The 17,843-nt window shown below is 37.4% G+C and overlaps 1 pseudogene; it reads left to right on the top strand.

Annotated features, from left to right (window-relative positions):
* The first annotated feature begins 1,013 nt into the window (after window positions 1-1,013).
* LOC110565316 (pumilio homolog 3-like) lies at window positions 1,014-17,513 on the top strand (annotated as a pseudogene).
* Window positions 17,514-17,843: the final 330 nt, after the last annotated feature.

Genomic DNA, 17,843 nt, shown 5'->3' with positions numbered 1-17,843 from the left:
TATCATTGACAAATGGTGTGCTCTGGGGTGTCATGCTGTTTCAAAATGGACTTAGATTAGTTGGGATCACATTTGTGTCATTTACAAAAAAAAAAATGGCTTTTTTTCTGAAAAACTGTTTCATAGTGATATCACATGTTATAATTTCTTGGTTAAACCTGTTATTATGTCAAAAATTATTGTTAGCATGAACTCATGAATATATGAAATTTTCTCAATAAAAAATTTGTAACAACTTCAAATATAATATATGAAATATTTTAGCACATTAAATTTTCAAAGCATAGCTTCTGCCCATGCTATGATCGAAGTCATACGAAGAAAAAAAATTGCAAGAAAGAGTCCACATGCATCACTAGAGAACAACAAAGTGATTCTAGTTCTTCAAAGACTTTCCCAAAGAAAGTCATTAAGAAAGGGGGGCCTAAAGTCACATTTTAGATCTTTGAGAAAGATGCCGAAATAAGTGGCAAAAAGGGAGTGAAACAGTTCAGGAACAAGCCACAAGAAGTCAAAGGATCAAAGGACAAATACCAAAAGGCAAATAAATTCTACCAGAAGAGGAAGTTCAGCCAGAAGGTAAAAGTAATGACTTAGCAGTAAGGAAACGCAAATGGGATGACTCCACCCACCTTTGATCACCTCCTCCTGGTGAGGTGGCCCTATAAGGCCACAGAGAAAGAGGATCCAGACAGTCCTGATAAAATCTGGTGGGCTAGGATTAGATAGTAAGGCAGGAGGACCTCCTCTATCAGTGGACTAGCAGAGAGGATTAGAGCAGGAAGTGGAGGAAGTGAAGAGGAAGATCAGGTCAGAAGGAGATGAGGAAGGGGGATACAAACTGAATAAATTGTAATACATAATAACAATGATAATAATAATATTTTTTTTTAAAAAAAGAGCTTAAGCAGTCAGATCAATGAAAAGACCAAGTACAACATTGTGGTAAGAGCAAAGCACCTTTGGGAAAGCTTGAGAGAAAATATTGTGACAAAAAAGGAAGAGTGAAGCTAATGAGTGATTTGCAGAAGTTGATTCAAATTTTAGCTATTGCTTTTGCACATGACTCCATACATGTGATCCACAATTTTATCTGAGAGGACCAGGACTGACTTCACCAAAAATGTCACCAGTCCCAGGAACTAGGTCATCATTGATCACCAGTTCCAGGAACAGAACAATAAAGTCCCCTACACAAGGAATAGCCTGGCAGAAGCCCACAAAAATGTGCGGCAACCACTTTGGTAGTATTTAACCATCACCAGTAGCAACAGCTAATCAGTGAATACCCGAAGGTTACCCGGTGTTATTTACAATTGGTTGAGTAAAAACAGTCACAGTTTGGTCCTCTGGACAATGATGGTTTGGCCCTCTGGGCAAACAATCAATCATAGAACTGCCAAGCTAGAATTCCCTGAGCCTTGCTGTAACCCTAAATAAAAAACCCTGTCTCCATGAGCTTGGAGCTCTACACTCAAAAGCTGCTGCATGAGTGACGATGTGGGATCATGCTCGAGCTTGTGATAAAGACCCTAATTCCTTTGCATTAGGATCGGGTCCTTGGTGGTTTTTGAGGTCCATGGGACTTGTGCATTCCCATTTAGTATGGGAATGAAGAGCAGAAGAAGCTGGTTTTTGAAGAGCTGCAAGGTGACTTGGCTGACTTAAGTAAAGCCAAATATTGCAGGACGGGTTCTTAAGAAAACTCTCATATATGGAAGGAAAACACAGATTGCAAAGATAATAAGAAGTTTTAAAGTCACCTGACAAAGATGCTGCAACAGTGAGAGACATAGGCCATTAAAGAGTATGCGTGTGACAACAAAGCCATTTTGAAACAGAGGAGCACAAGAGAGCTGTATGGCAACACATTTCAGTTTTAACAGGTTAACAGATCGCTGGACTCTGGACAAGGTTCTAGAAGTGCAGCTGGGAACGCTGGAGCTTATTAAGGAGGAAATGAAGCAAATTCTGACTCCAATGGTCAAAAAGAAGGCTGTGATTAAGCACTCACTGGTTCATAAGCTATTGCTGGACTTTATTTTTTTCCCATTCACCACCAAAGCTTCACTCAAAACTAATTGAAGCCTTCTGTGAAGCAATGGTGTAGCTGGCCTACACAAATGATGGCACAAGTGTGGTCATTCAGGGCTTATGACATGGTAAATCCTTGGACAGGAAAGTGATGTTCAAAACAATGAAAACGTAAGTTGAAAAGGTGGCTAATGTCTCTCCACCATTTGATATTCCTATGTTGAAAATTCTCTGTTTAGCTCTGTTCCCCACTTTTTTATTATTATTTACATTTTATCAACTCTGCATCCCAGCTGCATCCCGCTTCCCTATTCCCTCCCAATCCCACCCTCCCGCCCTCAGCTTCTCCCTGCTCCTTTCCAAGTCCACGGAGTGGGGAGGATCTCCTCCCCTTTCATATGGCCCTGTTTTATCAGGTATCTTCAGAGCTGGCTTCAAAGTCCTCCTTTGTGGCCTAGCAGAACTGCTCCTCCCTTGTGGGTGGGGAGTCAAAGAGCCTGCTGTTGAGTTCCTGTCAGAGATAGTCTTTGTTCCCCCTACTATGGGAAACCAATTGGTTATTGAGCTACCACGAGTTTCGTCCGAGTACAGGATCTAGGTTAAGCTCTGTTCCCCGTTTTTTAATTGGATTATTTGGTTTGTTGGTGTTTAATATCTTGAGTTCTTTATATATCATGATCTTAGCCATCTGTAAGATGCAGGATTAGTGAAGAACTTTTCCCAGTCTGTAGCCTATTGTTTCTCTAAGATGACGGTGTCCTTTGCTTTACAGAAGCTTTTCAGTTTCATAGGTCCCAATTATTCATGTTTGATCCTAGAGCCTGTGCTGTTGGTGTTCTATTCAGGAAGTTGTCTCCTGTGCCAATGCATTCAATGTTATTCCCCAAGTTTTCTTCTAACATATTTGTTGTGTCTTATTTTATGATGAGGTCTTTCAACATAGACTTTACTTTTGTGCAGGGTGATAAATGTGGATCTATTTGCATTTTTTTCTACATGTAGACATACAGTTAGACCAGCACTAGTCCTTAGTCATCAGGGAAATGCAAATCAAAACAACACTGATATTCCATTTTACACCCATCAGAATGGCTAAGAGCATAAACTCAAGTGACAACACATTCTGGAGAGAATGTGGAGAAAGAGAAACCATCCTACATTCTTGGTGAGAATGTAAACCTTTATACAGCCACTTTGGGAATCAATCTGGTGCTTTCTGTGAAAGCTGTGTATAACGCTACCTCAAGATCCAGCTATACCACGCCTGGGGATATATGTGAAAGATGCTCAAGCATATAACAAGGACATTTGCTCAGCTATGTTCATATCAGTTTTATTTATAATAGCTAGAATCTGGAAACAACTTGGACATCTCTCAACTGAAGAATGGATAGAGAAATTGTGAAACATTTACACAGTGGAATACTACTCAGTTATTAAAAACAGGAAAATTATGAAATTTCCAGGGAAGTTGCTTAATTATCATTCAGAAGGGAAGACAGGATTTATACCAGATGGGGTAGAAAAGAAGGGAAAAGATGGAAGCCTACTACAGATGTCCTCTAAAAGATTCGACCCAGCAGGGGATGGAAGCAGATACAGAGACTTACAGCCAATTCTAGGACAGACAAGTGGAAGTCTTATGGAAGAAGGGAATATAAAAGCATCCTGGGAATGGGACAGGAGCCCCACAAGGAGACCAAAAAAGTGAAAAAAAATTGAAATTGGGGGTACTGCAGTGACTGATGCATCAACCAAAGACCATGCATAGATAGGCCATAGACACCCTGCTCATATGTAGCCCATAGATAGCTCAATCTCCATGTGGGTTTCCCAGTAAGGGAAGAAGAGACAGTCTCTGACATGAGCTCTGTTGCCTGCTCCTTGATCACTTCTCCCTGGTGAGGCTAGCCAGCCCACAGAGGAAGAGGATCCTGACAGTTCTGATGGGACCTTATAGGCTAGGGTCAGACAGTAGGGGAGGAGGACTTACCCCTATCAGTGTACTAAGAATGAGGGATAAGAGAGGAAGATGGAGGAAGGGTGGGACTAGGAAGAGATGAGGGAGGGGGCTATAACTGGGATACAAAGTGAATAAACTGAGAAAATTAAAAAAAAATGCTGAGGGCTTCAATCTAGGACCTTAAACATGGTAAGGAAGGCCTTTAGTAACTGAGCTACATCTCCAACCAGTATATCTTTATGGTAATAAAAATGGATGAAAAACAAAAAAAAAAAAAAAGAAGAAGAAGAAAAAAGAAAAGGTGGCTAATGGCCAATATTCTCACTTGGTCCTATTGGAGGCTTATGACTGTATTACGATATGAAGCTTGTGAAGCAGATAATAATATCAGATATCCTTAGGTCCTTACCCAGCATAATAAATGTTAAATATGGAAGGAAAGTCCTGTTGTACGTGCTGAGTCCCAGATATCCACCCCACATGTTCTGCAAGATCATTCAGCTTCTACAGAAAAGTGACAGTAATGCACTCAGTAAGACAGACACAGTGATCTGCCAGCATGAATTCCTTGAATACATCTCTCTGGCTTTGCTAAGGTATCTGCCAGGACTTGCTCAAGAGGCGGTATTGTAAGTCTGCATGTGTGTTGGTGTTCAACATCCTAGGATCTGCTAGTAGAGAAGTTTAAGCTGCCATGGAAACCATTGCCATTTTGGCAAGAGCAAAAATGTATCCTGGTGGCAAGAATGGAGAGCTTCGTGTTGTGGGCATACCACAGGATATCTAGTTCTCAAACCGTTAATAGAACAAAAAAAAAAAAAAATGGAAGAGAATTATGCTTTGCAAAAACCCTCTTAGACCATTTTGGCATGAAGAACCTCAAGTCCTGGGCAAGCATCAACCAAGGTGCTATCATTCTTTCCAGCCTCTGCAGAGATGTGATCAGTAAGTTGTAAACAAAGTCAAAGCTGAAATGAAAAGACTGATTCCTACCTTGGAAAAAACTAATAGTATCAGCAGTGGAGTCAAAATTTTGCTTGAAAATCTGACTGCACAGGAATGCCAGAGGAGCAAGCTGGAACCTGTTTCCAAGTAGAGAAGAAGAGAGTGATCCACCATGCCCATAACTGGATGTTCTATGCATGTATTCTTTGATAAATGCCATATTTATATAAAACTGTTCGTAAAAGGAAAAAAAATTCAAAGCAATACTGAAACATCCAGAAAATTAATATATATATATATATATATATATATATATACACAAAGTATTTCTAGATATTACATCAAAAATAATTGGCAAAGGTCATGTAAAATATACTCAAGGTGAAATAGTTAAAGAAATGAAAATAAAAACTACATAAAATGGTTATGACATTAAAAATCAATTTAGTACAAGCTTTGTTGCAATGGTTTACCAAATTACAACAAAACCCACACAAATAGAGTATCATAGAAACAACAGTAAATGTTTACTTACATAAAAATGATAAAACTTGGTTTTCAGATTATAAAAAAAAATAGGACATTTTATTATATATAGGCTTTCTTTTATGGTTGATCTTCACTGTCAAGTTGTTTGTCTTTGACAATATCAAAGAGTGCTTCAAGATAAAAGTCTTGGAGAGCTTCAGGATTCAAAGGACACACCTAAACATAATGAAGACACTTTAAAGCAAGCACTTACACAACATCAACTTAAATGGAGAGAAATTCAAAGCATTTCCACTAAAATTGAGCACAAAAGAATGTGTTGACTCTTTTTATACCTATTCAATACAATACTTAAAGTCTTACCTAAAGCAATAAGACAACTGAAGCAGATTAAAGGCAAATAAAGAGCAGAAAGAGCTCTTCCTTAGCTACATCTGAATCACCAACAACCATTCTTGAACCCCTGGACACCTCTGATCTTCCTGGAGACTACTCCAGACTCCAGAGACAGGTGGACTCAGTCTCCAGTACAAGCTCCAGGAACAGTCAAGGCTATCGACAACCAGATGGCTAGAGTGTAAGAATACAATCAACTAAAACCAGGATATCATGGCTTCACCAGAATCCCCCAAGATCAATGGATATTCTAATGCAGCTGAAACAGAGGAAAAAATAATCTTAAATCTGTTATTATGCAGTTATTTGAGGCACATACAGAGGAAACAAACAAACAAAAACAACAGAGGCCATCATGGACAAACAGGAATTCTCAGTCAAACAGTTGAAGGAAATCAATAAAATCTTTCAAGACATGAAAATGCAATTGGAATCAATAAAGAAAAAAACAAAGAAAAACCTGAAGGTAGAGAACATAGAGAAGACATCAGAAACCAAAGATGTATTTGCAGAATACAAGAGATGGTGGAAAGAATCTCAAGCATTGAAGATATTGCAGAAATTTATACATCTCTCAAAGAAAACCAAAAAAAAAAGGGGGGGGGGGGGTTCTGATCCAAAACATCCAAGAAATCAAGGACACCATGAAAACCTAATAATAATAGGAATAGGAGAAAAAGAAGATTCCAGGTTCCAAGGGCCAGAAAATATTTTCAAGAAAATCATAGAAAAAAAAATTTTCCCAATCTGTAGGCAGTTGCTTTGTTTTGATGACGGTGTCCTTTGCTTTACAGAAGCTTTTCAGTTTCATGAGGTCCCATTTATTGATTGTTGCTCTTAGAGCCTGTGCTGTTGGTGTTCTGTTCAGGAAGTTTTCTCCTGTACCAATGAGTTCTAGGGTCTTCCCCACTTTTTTTTCTAGCCAATTTAATGTGTCTGGTTTTATGTTGAGGTCTTTGATTCGCTTGTACTTCAGTTTTGTGCAGGGTGATAAGTATGGATCTATTTTTATTTTTCTACATGTAGACATCCAGTTGGACCAGCACCATTTGTTGAAGATGCAATCTTTTTCAATTGTATGGTTTTGACGTCTTTGTCAAAGATCAGGTGTCCATAAGTGTTTCTATGCCAGTACCATGCAGTTTTTAAAACTGTTGCTTTATAGTACAACTTAAGATCAGGGATGGAGATACCTCCAGAAGATCTTTTATTGTAGAGGACCCCTGCACAGATGTAGCCCATGGCAGTTCAGTGTCCAAGTGGGTTACATAGTAATGAGAAGAGGGACTGCCTCTGACATAATCTGATTGGCCTGCTCTTCGATCACCTCCCCCTAAGGGGGGAGCAGCCTTACCAGGCCACAGTAGAGGACAATGCAGCCACTTTTGATGAGAACTGATAGACTAAGATCAGAAAGGAGCACCTCCCCTATCAGTGGACCTGGGGAGGGGCATGCATGCAGAAAGGGGAGGGAGGGTGGGATCAGGAGGGGAGGAGGAAGGGGCTTATGAGGGGATACAAAATGAATAAAGTGTAATTAATAAAAAATTAAAAAATAATCAAGTGAAAAAAAATTTCTCCAATCTTAAGAGTTGTCCTTAAACACACAAGAGGTTTACAGAACACCAAATAGACTAGACCAGAAAGGAAATTCTTCCTGCCACATAATAATCAAAACAGTAAATCTTTAGAACAAAGAAAAATATTAAAAACGGCAAAGAACATTTTTTCTGCATATAAGTAACATATGTCAACCACAAAAATACAGATTACCTCATGTAAAGGGTTAGCAAAAGAATTTCCAAGCAAAGGAACCTAAGCAAGCTAGTGTAGCCATTTTAATACGTGAGTATAGCAGAATAGGAGTCAGTGTTTCACTGATATAGAGGCTTTTGTGTGCGTCCACACACATACACACATTAAATCTGTAGTGTTTGTTTTTTCCCCATGTCTCAGGGCTATCTAGTCTCCGGTTCCTGGTTTTCCTAGCTGTGTTTGGTATGGATTGCATCTCATGAAATTGGTCTTAAGTCAAATCAGACATTAGTTGGTCACACTCACAAGGTCTGTGCCACCATTGTCCTACTATGTTTTGCAGGCAGTACAGATTGTAGGTCAAAGGTTTCGTGGTGTTTATGTTCCTCTTTTTGTAGAATGTAGAGTACTGTTTCTAATCTAACATTGTAGGTATTTATTTTCTATGTACATATATGGATAAATTTACACCATAACAAAAGAGGAAAAGAATATCTATATACATACATATTTGTGTGTGTTTGAACATCATGATATGTAGATTATAATTCCACACCAAATACACTACAGCATAGGTGAAGGTTCCATCTAGACACTAGTTCAACTTCTCCATGTTCAGTGTCTTTCTGAAAGGAGCCTCACTGTCAGTTTGTGGAGAGAAACCTGTCATTTTTTACAATAGCCTGTTTTTTTTTTTGGGGGGGGGGGATTTCCCCTTGCCAAAATTTCAATTGAATGAAATCCAGTCTCAATCGTAGGGGCCTTAGGGGATGACAAGAGTTGGCCTGTTGAGACTCCATATCCCCATTATTGGGAGACCTCATTAAGACTATTACATATTTTAGGAAGTTTCCACTGCACTGTTTCCATGTCATCCTCAATTATAAATGTCTCTCACTGAACTCTCTCCCTCTACCTTATCTTTCCTCCCCCTCCCAACTGGATCCTCTTACTCCCATCTACATTACCCTCCAGTTTGCCCTTAAAATCTATTATACGTTGCCATGGCAGGGAGACCTATGCGTGTCCTCTTGACCCGTCCTCTATATTTAATCTGTTTATGGCTTGTATGTACCTTTTCCTGTTGTCCAGTTGATAACTATCGATTCTGTGGGAGAGAAAAACATGGTATACAGTTATGCAACCACTGGTGGGTCAAACATGGTCCAACATGGGAGTCTTTAGGAAAAGAAGGGTGGCAAAAGAAATTGACAGGATTCTATGGAAATAACAATAATAAAAATCCACAACGCTCACATAGAAATTGTACCAGAACAGATTTAATAAAAGTCGAAGAATAAAGAATTAAACTATTTTTTCCACTATGGAGTTACTAAATCTGAACAGAAAGAAACTGGAGTCACCATAATTTCTTAACATATTATCAACAATTCCATTGCTCTACTTGATTTCTACCATTTTATTAGATATAAAATAAATTTTATTCCAATAAACTTATACCTGTGTTAAAAGATAAATCTCAAAAATTTTATCTCGACACAAATACTGGGTTTATTACAATAATAACTAACAATATTCCCAAGCCTTGAAGCACAGACAAATACATATTCAGAGCTATCATAAATTGAGTTAGACCAATATGTGTTCAAGAATGAAAATATTCTCTAAAGGTTTTAAAGCTATGCTAACTGAAAATTAATAACACCTCTGTATGACTTGTTTTCACTGACATGCCTTTAAATTTGCTGAGAAATCTTTTGAGATTACAAAAGAAAAACAATTTATTTTCTTGGAATACTGCTATGATTTTCCCATTCTGTTAGTTGGTAGAGTGTAGTCAATGGCCTACTTATGAGATTTATGGCTAAACTTAATGACAGTTTTTCTAATGTATGTGCATTATTTATGTGTGAATATTTTAAAGTTGAAAATGAATTAATGTTTTATATTTTATTTTCACCACAGTTAAGTGTGGCAAAAATATGTTTAAATGTCATTTCTTTAATGAAATTTAATTTAATTATAAAAATCAAAAAGCACATTGACAAGGTTTTTTCTTCAAATGTAGATGTTATACCATAGTTCAAAGAATAAGAGGGTAATTTGTGATTGCCACTTTCTTTTTTTTTTGTTTTGGCATTAATCATAGTATGATCTATGATGAAATGAAGGACTTTTTAACTTTGAGTAGTGTGAAAGTGAAAAAATAATCTGTTATATATTTCAAAATTAACATTCATCCAGCAGTAAAAACTACTTTCAGTTCTACAATTCAAGTTACTTTCAGAGAATCGGGTTGTAAAATATCTCTTTTGTTTTGTTTTTATTTTTTTTATTTTATTTTTTTTCAATGCAGTTTATTCAGGAACATTGAACAATCCTCGGACCCCGGGGAAAGCCAGCCCACAGCTTAAATAGCCTCTGGGTAGCCAACCCAGGCGTGCCACGGGGGCAATGCAGATAGGTCCAATTTTTTATTAATTCCAGTTTATTTGCTTTGTATCAGGGCTGTAGCTACCACCTACATTTCCTTCCAATCCAGCCCTCCCTCCTACATTTCCTCCCATGCCCCTCTCCAAGTCCAAAGATAAGTGAGGTCCCCCTCCCCTTCCCTCTGACCCTTGCCTATCAGGTCTCATCAGGACAGATGGATTATCTTTCTCTGTGGTCTGGTAAGGATACCACACCCTCATGGAGGGGGTGATAAAAGAGCCAGCCACTGAGTTCATGTCAGAGAGTGTCCCTGTTCTCCTTACTGGGGTACCCACTTAGTGACTAAGCTGCCATGGGCTACATCTGTGCAGGGATCTAGGTTATCTCCATGCATGGTCCTTGGTTGGAGTACCAGTCTCAGAAAAGACCCCTTGGCCCAGATATTTTGGTTCTGTTGCTCTCCTTTTGAGCTCCCGTCCCTTCTAGGTCTTTCTATTCCCTTCTACTTTCACAAGATCCCCTGTACCCTGCCAAATTTGGCTATTATTCTCAGTATCTGTTTTGATACCTGCTGGGTAAAATTTTTTAGAGATGCTCTGTGGTGGACTCCTGTCCAGTTCCCTGTTTTCTCCTTTCCTGTTTTTGTCCATCCTATTTGCCTATCTGAGTGTGGATTGATCATTTTACTCAGGGTCCTCCTTAATACCCAGCTTCCTAAGGTGTACAGATTTTAGTATGTTTATTCTATATTACATGGCTAATATCCACTTATAAGTGAATATATACCATGTGTGTCTTTCTCCTTCACGGATACCTCACTCAGGATGATGTTTTCTGGTTCCCAGCATTTGCCTGCAAATTTCATGATTTCCTTGTTTATAATTGCTGAGTAGTGTTCCATTGTGTAAATGTACCACAATTTGTGTATCCATTCCTCAGTTGAGGGACATCCATGTTGTTTCCGGATTCTGGCTATTATGAATAAAGCTGCTACAAACATGGTTGAGAAAATGTCCTTGTTGTATACTTGAGCATCTTTTGGATATATGCCTAGGAGTGCTATAGCTGGATCTTGAGGAAGCACTATTCCTAATTGTCTGAGAAAGTGTCAGATTGATTTCTAAAGTGGTTTTACAAGTTTCAGTTCCCACCAGCACTGGAGGAGGGTTCCCTTTTCTCTATATCTTCTCCATCATGTGTTCTCACTTGAGTTTTTGATCTTGGCCATTTTGATGGGTAAATCTCAGGGTCATTTTGAATTGTATTTTCCTGATGATTACAGACGTTGAGCATTTCTTTAAATGTTTCTCTGCCATTTGATATTCCTTTATTGAGAATTCTCTGTTTATATCTGTACCCCATTTTTTAATTGGATTACTTGATTTGTTGGTGTTTAACTCCCTGAGTTCTTTATATATTCTGTGTCTTAGCCCTCTGTCAGATATAGGGTTGGTGAAGATCCTTCCCAGTCTGTAGGCTGTTTTTTTTGTTTGTTTGTTTATTTTGTTTTGTTTTGTTTTTCTGATGACAGTGTCCTTTGCTTTACAGAATCTTTTCAGTCTCAAGAGATCCCATTTATTGATTATTGACCTTAGAACCTGTGCTGTTGGTGTTCTGTTTAGGAAGTTGTCTCTTGTGCCAATGACTTCAAGGTTCTTCCCCACTTTTTCTTCTAACAGATTTAGTGTGTCTGGTTTCATGTTGATGTTTAATTTTGTGCAGGATGATAAATATGGATCTATTTGCATTTTCTATATTAGAGATCCATTTAGACTAGCACCATTTGTTGAAGATGTCTGTTTTCCATTGTACAGCTTTGGATTATTCGTCAAAAGTCAAGTGTCCACAGGTGTGTTGTATTATTTCTGGGTCTTCTGTTCAATTCCCTTGAAACATCATTCTGTTTCTATGCCAGTACCAAGCAATTTTTTATTACTATTGCTCTGTAGTACAGCTTGAGATCAAGGATGAAGATACCTCCAGAAGATCTGTTGGTTTATATGATTGTTTAGCTATTCTGGGTGCTTTGTTTCTCCATATGAAGTTGAGAATTGTTCTTTCAAGGTCTGTAAAAAATTGTGTTGGTATTTTGATGGGAATTGTATTGAATCTGTAGATTGTGTTTGGCAGGATGGCCATGTTCAGTATGTTAATCCTAGCGGTCTATGAACATGTGAGATTTTTCCATCTTCTGATATCTTCTTCTGTTTCTTTCTTCAGAGACTTGAAGCTTTTTGTTTGTTTGTTTGTTTTTTCAACAGGTCTTTCAGTTACTCCGTTAGAGACACAAAAAGTTACTTTATGTTATGTCCTCTCTGCCATCCCGAAGAAGTGAAACGTGACCTTTTCTTTTTTAGATTCATGCTCTCTGTCTCTGTCTCTTTCGATTTGTCTCTCTGTTTCTCTGTGTCTATCTCTGTCTCTCTGTCTCTGTCTCTGTCTCTCTCTTTCTCTCTCTCTCTCTCTCTCTCTCTCTCTCTCTCTCTCTCTGTGTGTGTGTGTGTGTGTGTTTGTGTGTGTGTGTTTGTGTGTGTGTCTTCTATAGGAAATTACAGAATAAAAACAAAGCCATTCGGGGGTATTCTACCCTTCCCTTGTTACAGCAATCTTCCTAGACAGAATTTCAATTTGTTCTTGGAAATTAAGCATCTCTCCACATGAAACATATTTAAAATCTTCTAAAAATTAAATAAATTTCTGTCTGTTTAGGGCTCAGGAATGACTCAAGAACTTGTGACACATCCACATGAAATGCTTCAATCTACTATGCAGGTGATGACGGTGCAGGACCATGCACTGCTTTTTAGATTACAGCGATGTAACATGTTCAGGACTATATGATGCAAAATCTAGTGTCAGGATTTGGTTTTCTCTCTTGAAATGCATTTGCAGGACCTGTGATAAAAGGGGGAACTCATTAATTTTGCATAATACAAGTATAAAAACTTTTCTATCATCCAACAGTGTGTGTGGTGTGGGGTTGGGTGGGAAGGGTGGGTTTTGTGTGTATGTTTGTGTGTTCACCACTACGTCTGGATAGATACTCAGAAAATTATTGGCCACTGACATTGCTTTTGATTAACCTTAAAAATAAAGTCGAGAGACTCTACTGTAGAAAACACATAACTGAGACCTAGAACATGAAGAAACTGAAATGTTGCTGACCTGCAAACTTTATCCTTATTGGTTAGTTTTTACAGCTCTGAGATGCTGTGAACACAACCAGAAGGAAGAATTCATCATAACTCTTACTGAGCTGAAAATCCTAGGAGCTACGGTCGTGGTTGGGCTGATAAGACATGCTCACCAGTGGAATACTGACATGCAAGACATAGGAGCAGCCAAAGGTCTTTTGATTTGTTTTAAGGCTATATCTATGTGATGGAGCCCCTATCTACCACTGTTATCACAGCTACAGACAGTGGTTAAATAGGTCATAAATCTTAAGAAAGTGTCTATTGTTATTTTTTTAAATTGACTAAATATTAAATTGGTGACTAATGAGCTAATACTGTATCTGTAGGTAAGTGCATCACTCAGTATTCACAGATAAGCTTAGTTTTGCAGTATATAACATTTAGCATAGAGCATGATAACTGTTCAATTTATAAAGAATAATATACTTAAGACTCACTTAATATACTTAATATTAATAATATACTTAAAATATTAATATATTATTATATATAATTATATAATACATTTGCTATATATGCTTGCTATATTTTATATATTATTAGACTATATTAATTATATAATAGTATTATATTGAAAGTAAATAAAAATATAATATTATATATTAACTATATAATAATATATTTTAAAACCTAAATGAGATGTCTATATCAGAACACTGTCCACAAGTTACAGAGATTATTATGGACGGGAGAAGGAAATATTTTAAGACCTAGAAGTGGTAGATAAGTACAAGAAAACAGTGTTTTTTCCAGTACTAGAGAGTTACACATTTGGCTCTTAGACATTATGACATCATGCGCAAGATATGCAGAAACAGCAGATTGTGCTAAATACTAGTTAGAAACAAAATTATGCATTGTAAATAACAATACTTTAGTTCACAATTATGAAGGTCAGAGCCTCAATTTTTTTTTTTTTTTTTTTTTTTTTTTACTGATAGGTTTTCTCAAATCTATAGTTATATTTTTGGGCTTAAGTTGTATTGGAATTCATTATGAATTCCATCTTAACTCAATTTTATATTCTTCGAGATACTTTTTATATTCTTTGAGACACAGGTAAATGTTTAAAATCCTGCTTTTTATGCATGAGTTATTTAAGTACAACAGTATTTTTCTTACAATATTACTGACTTATAATTTCTGTATGGAAGAATATACAAAGCACAGTAGAGGAAGAGATGTCAAAAGCAGAGATGTTATACAATAGAGACATGTAAGGGTGGATTCAGGGAGAACAGACAATATATGCCTTCTGTTATTATAATCACATTTGAAGGAACTGACCTTCATCTTTGATTGTTTGAAATACATGAACAGAATCAGCAGGTTATATTTTTAAATCATCTGAGATTGTTACTTGGATATTTGTTTCACTTAACGTCAATTACTTCTTTCCTTTATTATCTTTGTTATTACACATTAGTTCTCTGGATTTTTTTTCTTAATTTTTCCAGTAATAACCAAAAACTGTTTGAATAAATGATAAAAAGAAATCACTGTGTTGTACAAAGTGATAATGAAATCCATTTAGATAAAATCCCTGAATTTATCAGTAAAAAAATTATTTAGAGAAAGTGATCATCCATGGAAAAAAATGACTTATAAGATTCTAGTCAAACATGTAGAAATGATTGTGTCAGTACTGCCGAAATATATTATTGTTTTAAATTTTAATTTTATATACCTACTCTTTAAGAATTGTATATAAGTATGCATTGTCTTTTGATTATGTTCAACCCCTGTTCCTGCTACAACTTCTCCAATTTTTCATAGATTCAGGTAAAATGGCTATTATTATTCTTTTGATTCTGCTATAAATATTTAAAAAGTTAACATTTACAATAACTTTAGTTTTCTTTGGCACTTAAAACTCACCTGAAAATTTCTCTTTCAGGTAAATGTAGCTATTTAGACAATTTGACTTTACATACAGGGAAGTATTAGTACAATGTTATATTTCGATAAACCATGATTTGGTTCTTCATGGTGGAGTGAGCCAGGTTTGAACAGGCGAGCCATCATCATTCATTTGTTTATGGGGTTGCATTAGACATGCTTACATTATAGAACAAATTTATTGCCTAAAAAGAATAATAGGCCTCAGCCGACCTTCGTATTTACATATACAATTAACTGGATGTGTAATTCTGAATCTGAGTCTTTATGAGTACCCCTTTAGCATTTGAAGAGTACTGCCAACAGCCCAACAGCTCTAATATTCTTTTTTTTTTTTTCAATGCAGTTTATTCAGGAACCTTGAACAATCCTCGGACCCTGGGGAAAGCCAGCCCACAGCTTAAATAGCCTCTGGGTAGCCAACCCAGGCATGCCACGTGGGCAATGCAGATAGGTCCACATACATGGAAGCAAGCCAGATCCTCAGCCTTAGCCAAATGTGGAATTGTTCGTGACAGAGAGCACTCAACATCGGGAAGGTGGAAGGCGGAAACCAGCTCCATCTTTAAGGCATAGCATTTCGCAGCTCTCTACAGTTCCCCCTTTTTGTTTTAGACGCATCAGGCAAGAGTAGAGGTCTGATCTCTGATATTAGAAATAAATTGGGACTTTGTACCGATGTTCATTGCTGCAGCCATGAATCATCTGAAGGAATGGGCGGGCATGGGAGCATTAGCAGGCCTTCTGGTGTTGGTCTCCTTGGTTTGCCTGTGGTATATATGCAAGATTAGAGTCTCACAACAGTGTGATGCAGCCATGATCATTCAGGCCTTTACAGCCATTGAAGCAGGACATTCTCCCCAAGCATGGTTGGATACCATAAAAAGCTAAAATGTTACTCTCAGGATGCGAGGCTAAGCACTGCACTCAGGGTCAGCCGCTTTGGACCCAGAGAAGAGCATGTCTGATTGCATGCGGGTTGATGCCCCAGGTCCGGCCTCTGAGAAAAAGGTATCGGACGGGTCAGCTCTAATATTCTAACACTACAATTGAAACGGAAAGCCTTATACTTTCTAGTGTACACGTCATCTAGTATAACAAAAACAGATGCAAACTATGAATTTTAAATGTGACTTTTCTATAGGGCGCCATACTCTGGGGCTTTTATCATTCACTGGCCAATGATAAATCCATAAAAATTGCAAAGAATACTATGTAGTATACTGTGTTCTCTGGATGCAGAAAATAGATTAAATTTAATAAGACTGTTTTAAAAACTGTTTACACTAACACTTGTTGAGGTTTAATAAAGCATTAAATTCATAAAAATATTTTAGTTTCTAAAGACTTTTACTTATTATCATAATCTTTCTGATTTTATTTCTTTTTGTTTGCTGTAAGTGAAAGACTATAGCCAGAATTTACAATGATATTCAGGTATAAGCAATAATACCGTTTTAATTTATGCATTCATAATAATAAAACAAAATTGTGATAGCAATGTTTTCTTAATTACATTTTTGTATTAATTACATTTTATTCGTTTTCTATCCCACATGTACCCCCTCCTTTATTCCCTCCCAATACCACTCTCTCTCCTTCATCTCCTCCCTCTGCCTCTCCAATTCCACTGATAGATGAGGACCTCCTCTCCTTCCCTCTGACCCTAGTTTATCAGGTCTCATCAGGCCTGGCTGTAATGTCCTCTTCTGTGGCCTGGCAAGGCTGCTCTTTCCTCAGGGGGAGTGGTCAAAGAGCCAGCCACTGAAGTCATTTCAGAGACAGTCCCTGTTTCCCTTACAAGAGAACACACTTGGATATTGAGCTGCCGTGGGCTACATCTGAGCAGAGGTCCTAGATTATATCCATGAATAGTCCTTGGTTGGAGTATCAGTCTCAGAAAAGAAACCTGTGCCCACATATTTTGGTTCTGTTTCCTTGTGGAGCTCCTGTCCTCTCCAGGTCGTACTAACTCTCCCTTCTTTCATATGATTCCCTGCACTTTGCCCAAATTTTGGTTATGAGTCTCAGCATCTGCATTGATATACTGATAGCAATATTTTTTTTAATTATTTTGTTGTGAAGTCATCTGTATCCTATGTTTTCTTGGATATATAGATTGGAGTTTTCCTTCTAGTATTTTCTGTAAGGATGGGTTGTTGTGTAGATATTGATTAAATTTAGTTTTGTCATGGAATATTTTGTTTTCTCCATCTATGTTGATTGAAAGCTTTGCAGGGTATAGTAGTCTGGGTTGGCATCTGTGGCCTCTTAAAGTCTGCATGTCATCTGCCCAGGCCCTTCTGGCTTTCGTAGTTTCTGTTGAGAAGTCTGGTGTGATTATGATAGGTCGACTTTTACATGTTACTCGACCTATTTCACTTGTTGCTTTTAATATCTTTTCTTTGTTCTGTAGGTTTAGTGTTTTGAGTGTGATGTGACGTGAATAGTTTCTTTTCTAACTTTGGAGTCTATTTGGAGTTCTGTAGGCCTCTTGTATGTTTATGGACATCTCTTTCTTTAAGTTGGGAAATTTTTCTTCTATGATTTTCTTAAAAATATTTTCTGATAATGTTCCTTCTGTTTCTGTTTTGTGTAATACTTTGAGGAGTATTGATGTTAGCACTTCTTTGAGGGTCTGGTAGAATTCTGTGCTGAAACCATCTGGCCCTGGGCTTTTTTTGGAGGGGAGACTGTTAATGACTGCTTCAATTTCCTTGGGAGATATAGAGCTATTCAGTCTTTCTACCTGATCATAGTCATTTTCCTGT

The sequence above is a fragment of the Meriones unguiculatus genome, chromosome 9, assembly GCF_030254825.1.
Source record: "Meriones unguiculatus strain TT.TT164.6M chromosome 9, Bangor_MerUng_6.1, whole genome shotgun sequence".
NCBI lineage: Eukaryota > Metazoa > Chordata > Mammalia > Rodentia > Muridae > Meriones > Meriones unguiculatus.
The sequence above is the reverse complement of the archived record's forward strand: the minus strand, read 5'-3'. Positions and strand labels throughout refer to the sequence as shown.